The 19,226-nt window shown below is 44.8% G+C and overlaps 1 protein-coding gene across 10 annotated transcripts in view; it reads right to left on the bottom strand.

Annotated features, from left to right (window-relative positions):
• The window catches only part of sema6e (sema domain, transmembrane domain (TM), and cytoplasmic domain, (semaphorin) 6E), a 157,027-nt gene that overhangs the window by 47,472 nt on the left and 90,329 nt on the right, over positions 1-19,226 (bottom strand). For 2 of the 10 annotated variants that reach the window (XM_061819474.1, XM_061819480.1), the window contains one exon: positions 17,952-18,058. The exons of 7 other annotated variants lie outside the window; for them this stretch is intronic. The gene's annotated coding sequence lies outside the window, so the exon portion shown is untranslated. Of the gene's footprint in view, positions 1-17,253; positions 17,459-17,951; positions 18,059-19,226 lie in introns of all 10 variants that reach the window. One more of the 10 variants, XM_061819476.1, reaches the window with a different exon arrangement.

The following is a 19,226-nucleotide window of genomic DNA, read 5'->3' as shown; positions in this document are numbered from 1 at the left end:
CGGCAGAGTGAAACAATTGCTTATCAAGTCGAGCCTTGCAGTCAGTAGCAACGTGACAAGTGGCTGCCATCTTTCGTTAGTGTCTAATTTGAAGACATTTTTTCACCATATTTTCTCCTGACAATATCACACACACATAAAGAAATGTTCCTTAAAAAGCCCTTTTTTGCCCCGCCCAACAGAAAAAATAAATCTCCGGAAGCAATCACCCGGTCCTCAAAATTCTTGCTACATTCTAACCACACTCAGCATTTGGACACTTGTGACAAATCCTGTTCTGTTTACTCTAGTCCGTAGCGCTTTGCTGCCATGTGCAATACGTGTGGGTCCAATTCCCATTTGAAATGTTTTTTTCTGCTATGTAAAGGTTGTTGAGTGAGGATTCTCAAACAGGGTGCCATTAAATCCAGGATTGCTAACAGTTCTGCGGTTTGGGGTTTTGAATCTGCGTGCGCGAGTTTTCTCTGGGTACTCTGGATTCCTCCATCCAAAAACACACATTAGCATAACTGAAGACTCTGAATTGCCCATAGGGGTGCATGTGAGCGTGTCATGGTCCTGTCGGTCCCAGCCCTGGTGGTGCAGGTCCCCTGCGCACCTGCGCCTCATCAGGGATAATTAACCCCAGTATTTATAGGACCCCCGCGGACGGTCTGGTCGTTGCCATCCATGCTTCGTTCCCGCACTTCCTCGTTCCTGATCCTGAACCCCTGCGTACCGACCTCCGCTTGTCCTCCGACCAACCCCGTAAGCTTGACACTCTTGGTACTGCTTTTCACTCTGACTGACTTTCCGGCTTACGACCTCGGAACGAATAAAGATCTTCCTTTGATTGCCTCCCTGTCTCCCGAGTTGTGCATTTAAGTCCGCCCGAGGATTCTGGTTATGACAGAGTGTGAATTTGGTTGAAAAGCTCAGGGTGTACCTCTCTCAAGTCAGCTGGCGTAAGGGCCAGGTCATTCCTGGTCTTTATGAGCATAAGCAGAAGAGAAAATGGATTGTTGTATGGATAGTTTCTGTCTCTGGCCTTCACTCGTCTTCGGGAATGCTAATGTAGCTTTTAGAATGTAGATCCCCGAGAGTGTTTTTTGTTTTTCTCGCTTCACAGTTCTAAACGAGACCAGAAAACGGTTGTGTTCGACAGTCCGGCTTTAAATGCCCTGTGCGGAAGGCGCCAGGCAGGCGAGCGACTTACTCCCAGAGCTCTTGCGCTTGAAAGGCCCTCAATGCACTCTAAGATCAACGTTCTCCCACCCTGGGAAAGTCTGCAGGTGTCGATATGTGGCAGCTGCTTTCAAAGTCTGGTAATTGGAGCTTGACTGGAAGTGTGACAACCCGTCTGACACCCCTCGGTCCGCCGTCGTGGCTCGCAAGGGATTTGTGCTCCCAATTATTGGCCGGCGCTCCCTGATCCCACTTCCAATTTGTTGCATGGACCTTGGCGTGGTCAGCCTCCGAAAACCTAATTAGTAAACTTTCTCCCGTCGCAGGTGGAAAAGTTGAAGGTAGCAGACGTTAACAGCCCACGGCTGGCTGTCACAGGACGCAAATAAACGGGAACGCCGCGGCTCCGAGCTCACAATATAGCGTTTGTCCCGGAACCGTCCACGTTTCCATCATGAGTTGTTTTTCCTGCTCTGGCATTATTGCTCACATGAGCTTGTTTTTCCCCCAGGGAACTTTTTTTCCTTTCTGCTGTATCATGGCTAAACACGAGATAGCCTTCAGCTTGGTGACGCGACATGTTTGGAAGCTTGTTTTTCCCCCAGGCAACTTTTTCCTTTTTTGCTGTGTCATGGTTAAACACGAGTTAGCCTCTAGCTTGGTGGCGTGACATGCAACAATCAATTCTAACGTAAAGCTCTTTGGGACATGAGACCGGGTTGAATATTAAGACAAATGCTGAAATCCTACCACACTAAGTGAAATGTTAAGACGAAAAGTAATGTGGGGAAAAATATGTACACGAATGCAAACATTACAACATTCTATTGTTTGGTCATAGCTAATGCTAGTTATGAAGTAAGTTTCTTTCAGCTTGTCCCGTTAGGGGTTGCCAAAGCGCGACATCTCAGATGAACGCTCATATTTGTTTGGCACAGTTTTTACGCCTGATGCCCTTCCTGAAGCAACCCTACTTAGCGCTAATGCTAGTTAAACAGGTCAAAAACAAGGATTGAAGTGAAGCTAAAATGAAGCTCTTTAGGGGATAAGGTGAAGCTAAAATACAACTGTGTCTGGCCTAGACAGTTAGCCTGTAGCTCGGTGATATTTAGTAAAGCAATGAGAAAAGCTAGCGTGAAGCTCTATGGGACAGGAACAGGTGCAACTAAAAGCCCAAGACAATAACATACAAACACGTTAAAGATGCAAACTAAAACGGTGAAAATCCAACCCGGTGGAAACCTTGACTTGCTTTGAAATACTTAAGTTGTACCCGGTACCCACTTTTATCTCCCCCCCCCCTCCAAAAAAAAAAAATAATAATAATTCTGTTCCACGCCTCAATTAACTATCATGAAGATTTGCCCACACATTTTGGTCATGTATATTGAACACGTTCAAGATAGCCGTCAGCTTGGTGACGTGACATGTTTGGAAGCTTGTTTTACCCCAGGCAACATTTTCCTTTTTGCTGTGTCATGGTTAAACGCGAGATAGCCTCTATGCTAACATACAACTGTTGTGTCTGGCCTAGACCCTTAGCCTGTACCTCGGTGATATTGTCTAAAGCAATGAGAAAAGCTAGCATGGAGCTGAGCGAAGCGCTATGGGACAGGAAATGTGCTAAAATACGTGCTAAAATAGCAACTAGAAGGCTAAGACAATAACGTACAAACATGTTAAAGATGCGAACTAAAACAGTGAAAATCCAACCCGGTGATACGTTGACTTTCCTTTACATTACGTACGTTGTACCTGGTATCCACTTCAAAAAATTCTGTTCCACGCCACAATTAACTGCAACATGACGATTTCCCCACACATTTTGGTCATTTATATAGAACGCGTTCATTATTTACAGTTGGTGGTTCTGACTGCTTTCGGACAATAAAACGGAGACAAATGCATTAAGTCGTCAGACCTAACAAACTTGCTGGTTAATCTCATAAAACAGTCTGGCTTTTTACGTCAGAGGTCAGAAAGGGACAGAGAAAAAGCAAAATAAGAAAAAACATCCATTAGAGGCAAGCAAGTTGCTTTGTGTTGAGAGACAAAATTTTAGTTGCGAGAGAGCTCCAGATAGGCCGCCGCTTTAGTAACAAAACAAAAAAATATAATGTAGTCATACCTTCAGTCACAATTTATTGAATGGGACAAACAGAAAATCCACAAGGAGCTGATGGCTCACTAAAAAAGATTTAGAATATTTGCCTATAGATCCCGCAACATGACCGCAAAGCACTATTTTTAGCTAAATGGAATTCCTCGGGTCAGTTTATCATAGTGACTAGGCACCAAGCTGACACAAGATGATGGCAAAGCACTACTTTTATCGAAATGAAGCCTCTCAATTCACTTCAACAGAGTTCCCTGGCCCAAAAACGACAGCAAAAAATTGTGAGTTTGTCAGGGAAATGAGGAGGACAGGTTAAAAAAAATCGGAAATGTTTATTCAAGACTGCAGGATTGCAAATATGCGGGGGTTTAAAATTAAAAATAATAAAATTGCGGTGCTTTTGGGATGGGGGGGTGGAACATTAATGGCATTTGGGGAAATCTGATTTGCTGTGCAAGTAAACTGAGTTACGAACTTGGTTATGAGACGCACTGAACTCATACGTCAATTTATCACTGCACTCACGGAAGTATAAAGATGACCATATGAAGTTTAATAACCAGTTCATCAACACAAGGGACTAAAATGGGAACATTCTCACATGACGTTCTGTTTTGATGTGATGTGAAGCAACAGGAAGTAGCCACGTCCCGCCCGAGTGCACAGGTTCATTGCTGGCCGGAGCTGATTGAAGATAACAGAGATGAAATGCGCTTTTGATTACGCTCTTAATGGCCGTGTCGTCCCGGCCAAGAGTGGACGATAAAAATCTACGGCAGACGTTTATTATTTTTATTGCCAACCGCACATTCATAAGCAGGACCTTTAGGTCGCTATCACACGTCTCGCTAACGTGGAAATGCTTCTTCGCGTCGTCGACTCATTAGCATGTCTGCCTCGCAGTTGAGAGGTTCTGCGTTGGGGCTTCCTGGATGGAGTTTGAGCTTTACCCCATCTTTCCAAAAGCAAATTAATATGTTGGAGACAATCACAGGGCACATACAGACAAAATGTCCGAAGTGTACCCCAATTCTATCTGTAAAAGTCAACTGGGAAAGACCTCAGCTCACCGGCCAGCCAAAACGAAAACAAGGACCGTAGAAAATGGATGACTTTTGTATTCGCCACATGGAAACTGGAAAGTTACACAACAGCGTGGATTCTCAAATTGATAATCATGTGATCGTATCCCATGATTGGTCATTCTGAGCAGGAAACATCAGACATCGCGGCCCAGCGCGTGTGTGGCTCTCGGAACGTGACGGCTTCGCGATAGCTCATTTCAGTCCGCTTGTCAGGAGGAACGGAAAAGTCCCAAGGCTTCAGACGCGGGGACGGAAGAAGCCTTTCAATCTCATTCCTCCCACCACCGCACCTTAATTATTCAGTTTGAACCTCTGAACGGGCCGGCCATTCCCGACCTGCTGCGCTTCCCCGTCACTCATGATCCACACGGGTCCGTTGGTAACGCTCAGACTTTAAAATATTCCGGACGCCGTCCAGTGACCATAAACCCCCCGCCTTTCCTCTCATCACCTCATCAATATTTCAGCCTACGAGTGAAAAGCACCACCTGATACCTCCCAATATCTTCCGTAGCTCATACACGACACACGATTCCGGGCGACTTCGTTCCGCCGAAGGGCGTCACGACGCGATCGATATTGGTTTCTCGTATTGGCCGACTTTCCTTCTCAGAATTTCTATTTGTGTCCGGGCCGGGAGTCAAGCAGAGTTCAGGGCGTCCCCCGGTATTCTGTGTTATCTTCAGGCTGAGCTAAAAGTAGCTGTGATGCGCTGGACAGTTGACACAAAAACCTCAGCTTGATCAAATAAACGTGTTCTTTCCGAAGTTGTGCTTGCCCCCCCGCCCCCACACACATCAACAATATGGTGGCCAGAGTGTAAAGAAATGAGATTTTGGTTCAGCTGGTTCTGAATAACAGAGGAGCGGGGTATACATATACGCACAATGTAACTGCGAGCTTGATTCTCCAACCTCCCCACCCGAGAAAAGGCCCGTTTACTGAATCTCTAAAAACTGATCTTTTGAACCATTATGCTGTGTTGTGGGATCTGCTCAGACTTCTTTGTCTCCCTTGCAATCAAAGTCAGCAAGGGCCCGATTATCAGTTATCTCTGAAAAGCTGCTCCTGAGTGATTATCCCGCGTGTTAAGAGCATTTCTTTCTCCCCCGCAGTCAAAGTCAGAAAAGGCCTGAATCAGATGTTTCACACATAAATCCCGAGTCTTCGTCCTTTGATGCATAAAGAGGGATTGTTCCCTGAACAGTAAGGACCAACAACAGGAAATGGCAAACCTGCAAATTATTTACAATGGCAAATCAACACCGATCTTGGTCAATCCATAATTATGATGCGAAAGAACGATATCCAATAAGTAAGCGACTTAAACATGTGAAACATTATGACTGTCGGCCTAACCATTCTATGAGCAGATAGGGGAGGAAAAAGTATTCTAAATTCATGCCACACCACAAGGCATATGCTCAACATGATTTTTCGAGTCATAACATAATCGGGCCATTGGTGATCGGGCTCAAATATCATCGCTTTGTGTGTACACGGTTTGACGTTAACCCTTTTTGAGTGGTGGGTCCAACCAAGTTGTGGCGGCGCGGTCAGAACTTGTACTCGGTTTGAGTGACGATCTTTATTGTGTATCAATTACTACAACTATTAACTGCTATTACTTAGAAATCATCACTACAAGGGCTGCATTCATGGTGATAAAATTATTACAATATTTACTTAACTGACATTCCGATGCTTTATCTTGATGTGTACGCTATGTACAGTATATTAAATATTAATGTACTGTATAGCCACCCATATTGTAAAATATTGGCTGGTTGGTGGGAGGCAAGATTAGGAGACCATTGTGTGTGTGTTTGTGTAGGTGGGATGTGTGTGTAAGGATTTTGATTTACATTTAATGACTGTATTTTGTATTTTGTTGATTAGCGGTATGTACTGAGAGGACCCTCTCGAACGCGGGATGCATCCCAACAGGCTAACCTTGAAATGAATAACACTACATAAATAATTCAAAAGAAATTATATTTCTGACATCAAGGCAGTATTAACTAAGGTTTTTACAGCCTTTGATCATTTTCAGGTGAAGATATTTTTGGTTATTTACACCAGAAATAACCATGTTATGATTCACATACACTGGCCGTATACAGTATTGTTCCATGAGTGTGACAAGTGTTATGACAGTCAGGGAGCGTTTACTTACTTTTTAATGAATAATGTCCTTGTTAGCGCACACTTGTTGACCTTTCCGACCTGTCAATCACTCGTACAATAATAGCCACATTGTCTTGACCCCTGGCTTGACACGCCCCTCTCGCCGTATTGTCCCACAAGCAATGCTGGTTGTCAGTAGCGTGCGCTTGGAAAAGTTCATGTTGCGAAGGAAATGGTCCTCAGATGCGCTTGGGGAACGAGCAATTCTGATGCTAGGCTACAAGGGCCCCAAGTTGATTCATTTTCCAAACCCTATAACACAGTTGACGAAGTGTCGACGATGGATTAAGGCTCGCGGAAGAGGGCATGTACAACTAAATGTGGACAATATCAACAAACACAAGGTTGTATGTTCAAAGGTAAGTGAGGCAGAAGTATCTTCTCTGAGTTTGATTGAATTATTATCAGTGCTTTTCACAATTTTCACTCAGTTAGTGTATCACTGACCTTCCGAATGAAGTGTGTAATGTTTTAAGCTGAAGAGTCAGGTTAGGTTTATGTAAATGCGCGATGTCATGCAAGAGAAATGTCTATTTGTATCACATCGGACTTTTAAAACAGAGCACTGGGTTCCATTACGAGCCAAGTCAAATGAATCCACCCACTCACTTGTAAAGACTACAATGATGTTACTCGTGATCTTTCCAAGTAAAAAGTATTCACAATGCTTTACATGCGCAGTACGATTCCACTATTTTATCCCGTTCGATTTCAGTATGAAGTTTGTGAAGCGTCAAACTTTTTTGCATTGATCGCCAACGTTTCGCTGCAACTCTGACGTTGCGTCCTGCTCCGTCCAAAATCTCAATTTCTATTTCCTTGCGTGAAATAGTTGAGACCTCTCTGGAGAACTCTCTTGGACAAGTCTGACACATTTGGCAAAAAACATATCCCAATATTGTCTGGAATACGGGATCGAGAATCGACTTCAACCATGTTCTGTTCAATCGCCATTTTGTAAGCTTGTGGGACGTGGGTAAGGGGGTGGAGCTCAAGATCACCATCGGAAAGGTCCATTAGACTGGCAATGAATCCTCACTTGCATCGCTCCCGTTGTCACTCGCTGCCATTCCGTGATCCCGCCGCCGCTGCTCATCTAAATGTTGAACATATGAAGCATATGAAGTGTTGTTAGCATTGCTAGCTTCGGCTATCGTAATGAGAACAACCCAAATTCATGCTAGTTTATCCTGTTGGTGCCAGTCGTGGTTGCTCCTGACTACATCCTGTCACGGATGGGACGCTGAGGTGATAAAATAATTTTGGATCCGATGCTGAAAATGCAGTGTTGGGCGGTTTTTGAGATAGCGGTGTAGTGGCCCTGGAACATTGTTAATCTCATTGTCTGTATACCTTACCCGAGCTACAGCAATTTGCTTCCAGAACTAATTTAATCCCAAAGTGAAAAAAAGCCATAAATCTGAATCACGCCATTTAAGAAGAAACACGTCCTTAATCTTAAATCGGTTTGATCATTTCGTATCTTTTATCACGCCACCGTCACCGAGGCGCAGCACAGTTGTCACGGCAACACAAACCTTCGGGTGTAAAGTAATTTGATAAAGTGCTGCTCCTACATACAAACGCTAAGAGCACTATTTGGCGGGAAAGAGGCCTCGTTAAGATAACGGCGCCGGCACAATGAGCGCCCACTCCCCCGCTCAGATTAAACACTTCATCATTGTCTGAGGGCCACGCCGCGGCTGGCGTACTACTGTGACACACCGCAAAGGTGTCCAATTACGCTCTGACTAGACATCGGCTCGCCGTGTGGTGCTCCGGGAGAAAGGATGAAACCGTCTAACGGGGACATCTTCCTCGGAGGACATTCGGCAGCAGATGACCTTCTCGCGGCTCCTGCTTATGACATCAGATCGCAGCGTGGCTGAATGAGGACGGGGGGGGGGGCGAAGGAGAGCATATCCGGCAGCACTCTGGCATGGAATTGGCCGCCAATCGTCAAAGGACGGGGCACATGAGGAGTCAGTCACATTAATTAAGTCTTAAAATAAGACGGAATGTGATGAAGATTTACTACATGCCCACTTTAAGGGCCTGCTACTTCCTAATGTGCTAATCAAGTCACTCGTTAACACCGGCAGCTAACGGCCTCTGTCACATGCTAACGAGATCGTCACTGAAGAAGAGGGTCATTATCCTTCTTATTTTACTTTAAACAATGCGGGTTGGCACAGAAGAAAAATCAATCAATTTCAGAGTTTTAATGATTAAGGGATCAAAACAACTGTTTGCAAAGTAGCGACTAGCACCTGCAGCTAGCTGGGGAAGTTCATATCAAACAGTTTAAAACTGAAAGGACAGTCACCAGTCATCACACACTCATAAGGGTGAACTAGACCAAGCCGGACCCGACCAGATACGAACTCGACCAAACCAGTCTACAGCAGACTGATCTGGACCAAATAAGACAGCACAGGATCAAACCGGATTGTATAACACGAGACAAATACAAAACCAGATTGAACTACACCAAACCAGACTGGACAACACCAGGCAGAACCACAGTAGGCAAGACCAGTTTGGACAAGATGAATGAACTGGACCACACCTGCTTCACTGACACCTTACCAGATCAGACGAGATGAAGGCCAGACAGAACTGAACTGGATGAGTTGGGCCCAGTTCATATTGGAGCACAACAGAATGGACAAAATCAGAACAGATAACACAAAGACCACACCAGACTAGGCCAAACCAGACTGACCCACTTACACAAGAGTGAACTAGACCGCATGAGACAGAAACACATCTGACCAGACCAGACAAGATACAGATCAAACCAGACAGAACTGTCCGAGACGCGAGTGACCCAAAGCACAGCACGCCACATCCAAACAGAGCTAATAAATCAGGACAAAAATCAGATCTAAACTGGAACAAATTAAAATGGATCAAACCAGATTTTACCACCGCAGAACAGATCAAACCAGACTAGATTAGACAAAACAAAGACCATCTTTATTTGGATGACACCACATTGGACAAGACCGTGATGAACTCAAGCCCATAAGAACAAGACCGGATTGAAGTGGACGTACATGAATAACAAAATATCCTCTTATTCTCAGCAACAGTCCTGACCCGACAGCTCCAATCTGAAACAAGCCATCTGTACAAGATCAAGCAATCACCGAGGAGAACCAGCTGTTCCACGCCATTATTCCCCCCGTGTGTGGAGGTTATTATTCTTTTTTTGGCCCACACAAAACACATATCATCCAGTTTTGTCAGCTCCAAAAGAACTTTGTGCTGAAGACTGCTGCGAGGAGGATGGGGGATGGATGTGAGTAAGGAGAATGAGTGGGGCGAGGTAGCTGAGCGGCCCGGTTCCAGTCGTCTGAACCCCGGAGCCCAATCGATAGCGGTCAATACAGTGACACAAGCTTCTGTTGTCTCCCGTTACTCCCCTCATGCTTGGGGAGTGCGCATCACAGTGCAGCCTCATCACAAACCTATTTTGGACCCTTTTGTGTCCTTGAAGAGGACCTTGAAGAATCTCATTAAGTAGAAGCCTTTGGTGGGTGGAGCTTGACTGACAGCTAAAAAAAAAAATGATGGGCTCTCATGTCTCGCGCAGAGGGTGACAAGTGATTCGGAGGAAAAGAACTCAAAAGAGGAGAAGATTAAAAGGTTCAGACAGGTCTGGAGGAGCCACGGAGCAGGCCGAAAATGTCGCAGAGCTCTTGTTGGACGGAACTAACTGCTACTGGTTTAGGACTAAGACCCGTTTGCAAACACCAAAATCGTGCTCTTAAATGCCCCACTTGAAAATGTTTATCACTAAATCTGGAGTTAAAACCCTAGATATACTCTATCCTGTGATCCCAAAACAGTTTACACTAACTGTAAATAATAGGGGCACAGTTCTGAGGTCCTTGGTTCAATCCCGGACCCGCCTGTGTGGAGTTTGCACGTTCGCCCCGTCGTGCCTGCGTGGGTTTCCTCCGGGCACTCCGGTTTCCTCCCACATTCCAAAAACATGCACCATTAATTGGACACTCTAAATTGCCCCTAGGTGTGATTGCCAGTGCTGATTGTCTCGATGTGCCCTGCGATTGGCTGGCGACCAGTTCAGGGTGTACCCCCCCCCCGTCCTGCCCATTGACAGCTGGGATAGGCTCCAGCACTCCCCGCGACCCTCGTGAAGATAAGCGGTGAAGAAAATGGACGGATGGATGTAAATAATAGGTTGCTCCAATTCGAAATACCGTAATGGAAATAGAAAAAAAACAAAACAGTGCCGATGCTTTTAGCCGCGACTATTTTCTTTTAAATTTGTCTAAAAAAAACAAAAGTTCTCTCAGTATTCTGGCCTTTAGCAAATAGAACATTTTGATAACCCAATCTGACCGAAAACAGGTTTAGTCTGCTTTCATGTCACAGTCCGGGGGCTGGTGGGGTTTGGGGGGGGGGGACTTGATGAAGTCAACGATTATTTGCTTTTTCTCCTGTGAGCACCGTTAGCATTAAACGTACGCGCAGGCCTCTGAGGGGCAGTGAGGTGCAGTGCATTAAAGCTGCATTTTTCTAGGCTTAAACAAACAAAACCAAAGTGAGAGACAAACATCAACTCCATCCTCAAAAAAGTATTCTTTTTTTTTAAATTACACTCTACAATATTGTATTTTCTGAAAACATAGCAACAAACTGAATTTAAAGAACAAACCATTAAGTACAACATGATTGTGGCTCCTTGTTGTGTGTGTCGTTTGTCACCGGGGGCAGCAGAATGCAGTCATCCAGACACGAAGAGTTTAACAAAAACTGCCAACTACTACTACCTATACGACTACTATTGACTTGGTTAGCTGCAGTAAAAGTAGTCATTTTTCATAAAGGATAAAGACACTATCCCTGTGTGCATTTGCGTTTGTCTATGTCTTCATGCACTGTGTTCAAATATCTGTTTCTTAGGATTATACCACCACAATATATTGCAGATGCTATTCGTTAGGCAGTCCATGGTGATTTGCATTGCGTGTTAGCGAAACATGAATACTTTTGCAAGTCAACGTCATGTAGTTTGGTGGACAACGCAATGTGTAATTGTCTTTTTTGTTGTTTAGTTTGATGGTAAACTTAACTAGGAGTGGCATTAAAAAGCATGAAACCCCTTTTGTGAAGGACTGTTCATCTGCAGAACTGCACCATGTTATGAAGTAGGACAAGTAAAATCAATTAAAAACTGCATTTTGCTTGCTTGGTTTATCCTTGACTAATATTACATCTGTTTGATAATTTAGAATATTTAAAGGGCCACTGTCATGAAATGTTATTAATGAAAAAACGGCAGCCGGTATGGATCCAACCATTTTTTCACCACAAAACGTGATTTTGACGTATATGGCTTTTTGTAACTCCCACCATGAAAATCCTCTCAAGGGATTTGTTTTCGAGAAGCAGCAGGAAGTGACAATGTTAGCAGTAGTGCACTCAAGTGGTCTTGTCTATCTATGCCGGTTTTACCTGCTGGAAGGTAGTTCGTTGTTCCTTCGTGTTAGCGAAAATGCCGTCTCGTTGTATTGCCGGATGTTGCCCAAACACTCGGGAGGATGGATTCGCTCTTCATACTTTTCCAAAAGACCTGATTTGTCATGAAAAATGGATTGTGCGGCTGCAAAGGACGAGAGGTTCGTGGGTTCCAAATGACAGGTGTGTATACAGCTACTAAAAAAAAAATAAAAGTTGGGGGGGCACGTAATCTGTAAATCAGGGGTGCTAAATGTGTCAGTGCGCCACCCCAGCTGAAGCCAGGATCGGCGCCTCCGGGGTGGCTTGTCGCGGTGTCGGGCTGCGGTGGCTCATCATCATCAGCCGCGGAGATAGATTGGATGGGGAAGCGGTTTAGCCGCGGTGTCATCGTTGCTCGTGGGCGGCGTTGTTTATCACCACCGTGGAAGTGGATTGGACGGGGAGGCGGTTTGGCCCCATGCGGCTTGGCCGTGATCCGCATATCCTCTGAATATGGCTCGAAATGCTAGGGTAATATTGCCCCGGTCACTTCACTCGGTTGTGAGAGGTTCTCTTCTTCGAAAAGAGCTTCCGTGTCAGAAGGGGCTCGTTCGTGTGCCATAGTAGTTGTTACAGCGTGTTTTCATTGGCGAATGTCCGGGGTGACGTCACCAAACAGAAGACGCAGCCAATATGGATACCACTTGAATGTCGAACGAGACTTCCGCAACTTTGCGCATGGATGACGCGCTCGCCGCTCATATTTATTTTTTCGTATAGACATTGAAGTGAATAATGTGATATCTATTTTTCATAACAATACCTATTTTAGCATGTTTATAGGCATGACACTTGACCTTTAAGAAGGGATAGTGCAAAAAAAAGAGAAAAAAATGAGGTGGGTCAAATACTTTTTCAATCTGTTTTTTGAGCCTATAGTTTTAATTATGGGCTACCTAAAAATATGCAGCTTGTTCTCTGTGACCCGATAATTTTCTGCCGTGTTCTTTGCCAAGCAAATCGCACAGTGAGTGCTTAAAGAGCGTGATAATCAAAATAATAATGAAAAGTGAGGTGAAGAACCGGAATGGATGCCTCCGAACCGTCGGCGACGCGAGGCTGCAGATGTCTCAGCCCCCCAGCTGAGACGCGGGACGTTTAATTGGACTGCTCAATGACGAGCTGCGCTCGCTAATTAAAGCTCCAGGCGAGGCTCACAGTCTTGCCAAAGTCAACAATATTGGAAAAAAAAAAAAAAAAAAAACAACAACAGTGACCCGGAACCTGCTCATAGGAGGAAAACACTAGATTGAGATTCTGGTCAAAATGTCCTCGACAAACAAGCAAAAAGATAAAAATGATTTTGGAATTACTTCTGACCGAAACTAAACTCGCCTTTGCAGGATTAATAAATTATCACGATGTAAATATGCAGTAAGGGAGTCAACAAGTGATCGCGCAGATGTCGTCAAATGTTCTCCCACGCTCACCACTTTGAAATAAACCAGCATCCGAAAGTCTCGCGGCGACATCCCATAATAGTCCGCACGCCGCCTAAGCCGCGTCGCGTCACTGTGAGCGATATCAGCCACGCGGACGTAATTCTGGCTCAACTCTTCTCGTGATGAATTGGCAGCAGCGTTGTTTAAGGATGTGTTTTTTCACGTTGTTTACGTGACGTTTGGCAGGACGGAGGTTGCAGCTGCTGCACTCAATGTCAAAGCACCCTGGGAACGTCACCCCCCCCGCACGCGTTCCATAGCCTCCTATCGTAAATACGCACAACAGTTCGCCGTAACGTTGTAAAAACAACATCTATTAATTAAACGAGGGAATATTATGAAGAACACAAAGAAAACAGAGCGGACAAGGCGAGTGTTCGATAAGGTTTGACGTCCACAAGCTGCAATAAAGTGAGCTGCGGATATTGATTTTCTACATCGTACCAGTACATGCCCACAAATGACCGGCAAAATTTCTTCGCGTGTGTTGTTAATGCTCTTCTAGTGTGTTGCGCATTGGACGTGAGCGACACATCACGCCACACAATGACTCTTAACACACCGCATAAAACCCGGTAATAACTCGGGATTATCTCGAGAAGACATTCCGCAATTGGGCCTTTGCCGAGTTCCAGAGGTGTCAAACCCGATCCCCTCTCGGAAACAATCTGAATATTTTGTCAGGAGCACTTGCGTCTACGCCAACACAAATATAAACCAGGAGAAAGACAAAAAAAAAAAGCCCTAATGTTTTATATAAAGTATTAAAATACCATATACAATATGGTAATATAGAATACACGTGCAGCTACGTCAAAAAATCACGCGACTTTGGTTTACCTCGCCACATTGCTGGTCAAGTTAAGCATTGCTCAATGCTAACTCGGTTGGAGGAGTCACAGAAATATGTCTTGCAGCATGATGCCCAGAGTCTTGTCCAATACCGTCAGACATTTAGAAGGTGATAATAAATGATCGTACGTGGAAAGATTAGATCAACTCGGCATAGAGGACCCGGATTTAATACCAAAGTCGATGTTTTTTCCAAAAAGAAATTGAACTGTTAATTCGCTTCCACTTGTCTTTGACAACTGGATCTACACGTTTCTGGTGAGTAAGTTGTCGAGATTTACAGGGAAATTTTTGAAAGTGTAAAAAAGTCTTGAAGCATTGAAATACTTCATTGCTGCATCTGTTCTCAATCAGGAATAAATACCACAGTGATGGTTTTGACGGCTCGTGAACACGGAAGCGTGTTGGGCCACACGTTAACCTTTGCTGGAATCCATCGATCTTTTCAGCTAGTATTCAATACAAATGCCAATATTTCAATAAATGAGCCCTGGTTTTACAAAAACTTGCATTCATTAACTATGATTGAGGGGGAAAAAAAAGCGGACAGTCGTCTCCACGGAACGTACACAGAGGCGATTGCGGTCACACTTAAACTCCGTAAAGCTCTGCGACAGACATTTTTTTTTAACATGTATTGTTTTCAAATGAGCCAACTTGGCAGTATAAATACTTTTTGGTCATTTGAGATTGAGCAGAATAATTCCAACCTGAAATGAAGCCATCGCTACACGGTTGTGTATATTTTGGTTGGGCACCATCCATCATGTTTAATTGCTGAAATCCATCCATATTTTATGGTAATTTCAGGTGGTATTCCATAGAATGACCTCTTTTTGTCTCCTCTGTTGTGACAACCAACAGCACAACAAGTCTCGGGTATTGTAAATATTCTCCTCCGGTTCAATGGTGATGTCACGTCCACGAGCTCTATGCAAGTATGACGACCTGACTGTCAACAATTTTTACAAAAACTTAAGTAGTGTTGTAGAAAATGGACACAATTTCATACCCAGGAACTCATATTTTTCCTTAATATTGCACCAAGGTAATCTCCAATTTCTACATTTATATATAACACAATTTATATACCGTAATTACCGGCCTACTACAACCCGCGACTTTTTTCCCCCACACGCTTTCACCCCTGCGGTTTATGTGGTGATCCGGTGCTAGCATTAGCGCACCTGGTTATAAGCCCCGGTACACAGAGTTTAACACTAGCTGTGTACCGAGGCTTATAACTAGGTGCGCTCTGTAGGCCAGAAATTACGGTAACATTTAAATATTAAACTAACAAAATGTAATAATACAATAAAACTCTCGAATGAACATACAATTTAGACAATGCAATGTACATTGTTGTGTACATTGTAAAGTAGAGTAGATTAATATAAAATATTAGGATGCGAGCTCTTCCAGAAGTGCTTCACTGTTGATACATCGTTAGTGTGGTGTCAGACGTCACTCATCACACAAAACCTCACAAAGTCACCACGTTGGAGTGGACCACATGACTTTTTTCTGAGAAGATCAGGGAGGAAACATGACAACTTACGCACCGCACACCACTGGATAATCATTCACGATACGTTTTCAGAGATAGAGTTCCAGGCCTTTGCAGACTTCGATAGGAAGGGAGAGAAAATGGTTACATTTGTCAATTTGTGTGTACCCCTGCCTATTTTTTAATTTTTTCATCAATGTAAAAAAACTTGGATCATCTTTACGGACACCTGACAATCGGGCCTTTCACATCATTGCGGGGCTAAATCTGTCTGAACCTTGCCCCGCTAATTGTTATGGGTGTAACTGGCTACAGTAGGTGCTTGTTTTTAGCCAGAACATGATGCGGAACTTGCCATGCAGTACCATGCCTTTCCTCCAGAGGCAGCAACGAGCTGTAAACAGCAGCATGCTATAATAAAATACAAGAAAGATTTTTGAAGGCGCTAGTTTACATTCGAAGGACGGGTCCTAACGAGGAGAGCTGTCAAAAGTTCAAGCTCGCGTAGCGTGGCGTGACGTCGTGCTTGACGTGCGGACACGGTGGGTGATGTCGGCACGAGCGTCATGTCAATGAGGCGCCTGGCGCAGGGTGGCGTGCGTGTCGGGCGTCTCCGGTGTGTCGGCACGTGCGAGGAGGAGGAGGAAGCGGAGTTACGGCACGTGTTGACGCCGCTGCGCAAAAAAAACAAAAAAAAAATGTTTTTTGACAAAGCCGCCTCCTCTCCGTTGCCATCTGCCTGTTCGCCACCGCCAATTTGTCTGAGCAGACGCCAGCGTGAGTGGCCGGGCCCTCGGTTCACTCGGGGGTGCGGTGGGAGGAAAAATCAGGGCGCATGCACCAAGGCGGCGAGCGAGGTTAACTGCAGTTCATCAGCTGCAATGGCATTTGAGGACTACCTCAGACGCTAAACACAAACACACTTAAGTTCATCTAGAGAACGGGTGGGCAAAGTACGGCCCGTGGGCCTCACGCGACTGAATCCGGCCGACAGAGGATTTACGTTAATTTACCACAAGCTTTTTTTAAAAGGAGTATTCCATGTTGGCACTTGTTTTCGAGCACTTTGAATGATCTTTCAAGACCCACAGCAAATTGTTCTGGAACATTGATCCATCCATCATCCATTCTCAATACCGATTAAAGGTCCACTGTCATGATTTTTATGTTATTCGTGAAAAAAACGGCAGCCGGTATGGATCCATCTGTTTTTTTTCCCCACCACAAAACATGATTATGATGTATATGGCTTTTTGTAACTCCCGCCATGAAAATCCTCTCGAGGGATTTGTTTTCCACAAGAAGCAGGAAGCGACTTTGGAGGCAGTAGCACACTCAAGCGGTCTCGTCTGTTTATACTAGTTTTACCTGCTGGAATGTAGCTCGTTGTTCCTTCGTGTTGGCCAAAAGGCAGGCTCGTTGTATTGCGGGATATTGCTCGAACACTCAGGACGATGGAGTCGCTCTTCATACTTTTCCAAAAGATCCGGTTCGTTGTGAAAAATGGATTTCACGGGTGCCAAGGACGAGAGCTTCGTGGGTTCCAAATGACAGGTAGGTGTGTTTACAGCTACTAAAAAAAAAAAAATAATAGTGGGGGGGGAGACGTAATCCGTAAATCGGGGGTGCTAAATGTGTCAATGTGCCACCCCGGCTGAAGCCGTTATCGGCGGACGCGGCACTGATGGGATGGCTCGTTGTGGCACCGGGCCCCGTGCAGCTTCGCCGTGATCCGCATATCATCTAAATATGGCTCGAAACGATATGGTAAGATTGCCCCGGTCACTTCACTCGGTTGATCTCTTCTTTGAAAAGAGCTTCCGCGTCCCATAGTAGGTGGCACAGCGTGTTTTCAATGGCGAATGTCCAAGTGTGACATCACGGACAGAAGACGCAGCCAATATGGTGACCACTTGGATGTCGAATGAGACTTCCGCAACTTTGCGCATGGATGACGCGCTCTCCGCTCATATTTATTTTTTCGTATATACATTGAAGTGAATAATGTGATATGCATTTTTCATTACAATATCAATTTTAGAATGTTTACAGGGATGACACTTGACCTTTAAACTATTCTGGGTCACAGGATGCGGCAGTCCATCCCGGGTGACTTCTGATAACACCCTGAACCGGTCGCCAGAGAGTCACAGGGCACGGCTCAGGGCTCAAACTATAAAAACAAAAAAGTAAGAAATGACTTTTGATAGTTGATTGATCAACGTCACGTGATGTTCCGCACATAGCGGGTTAATTCATTTGATGTAAAATCAACCTAATTTGACATACATAACTGTTTATAGTGTAATTCACTTTCATGCCCAACATGTTAATAAATATGAGCAATACCGACGAAGGTAGTTAATAAACATTTAAGCACGTCAAGTGTGTATTGTGAACGCCTCGTCTTAATGAGCGTAAACAATGTGCCTGGATGAATAATGTATGAAAATAAGCAACATAGTGAGCCTCCTCCAGGGTTTTGCGGTCACACGACAGCAAACAATACCCGACATTGTGTTCACTGTCACTCGCGTTTGCGCCCCCCGGTCGCGCTGGCGTTCACGCTCGCCAGCGGCTCTGACCCGTTTCATTGTGTATCAGGAACTCTGCCACGCAAATGCCAAGCCACCTCCAGCCGAGGCTCACGCCAGCCGCCGGCTTCTATTCAGTTTGAGTGACGCGTGGGGGAGAAGGGGAAGTGGGGCAGGCACCAACACGGAGAAAAAAGGGGGAACTGTACAACGGCGTGTGAGGTTGTGGGCATGTCATGGCGGATGGAGAACTAAGTCCAGCATGAAAGCCACAGACATCCATCCCTCTTTCTCAGAAATGTACTTTTCGGGTTTGCTTCCTTTGTTCGTAGTTTTTTTTTTTCATTTTTTTCTCCCGTCACTTTTCCCCTTTTCTCAAAGTCTCTTTTGCAGCCCTCCTTTCTTTCCTTACTTTCCTACCTTCGCTGCATTACACAAGGCGCGTCATTCATCGAAGAGTGCACAGTAGAGGTTCCGAGTTCATTTGTGAAACTGAAATTCGATTTTCGTGCAAGTAGGGAAAAAAACAAAACAAAACGGGACCTGTCACATGCTGATACCGCTGCTGATACGTCGTAATACTTCTAAGCTGTCACGCTTGCGCATGTCTAACCTCATTTTCGTTGGGAGACACCTCCAAATGAGCATAGCGGTAAAGCCTTTAAGAATCTGCAGATGGACTACAAGACCTCCCCTCTCTGACAAAGAGGATTGAAAGAACAGGAATGTTTCCAAGACCAACACAGAGGAAGTTGTCCATTTTCTACTGCTTTGGTTCGCGGGGGAAGTAGCTTCAAGGAGGGATAC

This window comes from Syngnathoides biaculeatus, chromosome 5 (assembly GCF_019802595.1).
Source record: "Syngnathoides biaculeatus isolate LvHL_M chromosome 5, ASM1980259v1, whole genome shotgun sequence".
NCBI classification, from domain to species: Eukaryota; Metazoa; Chordata; class Actinopteri; order Syngnathiformes; family Syngnathidae; genus Syngnathoides; species Syngnathoides biaculeatus.
This window is presented reverse-complemented; position numbering and strand designations above follow the sequence as displayed.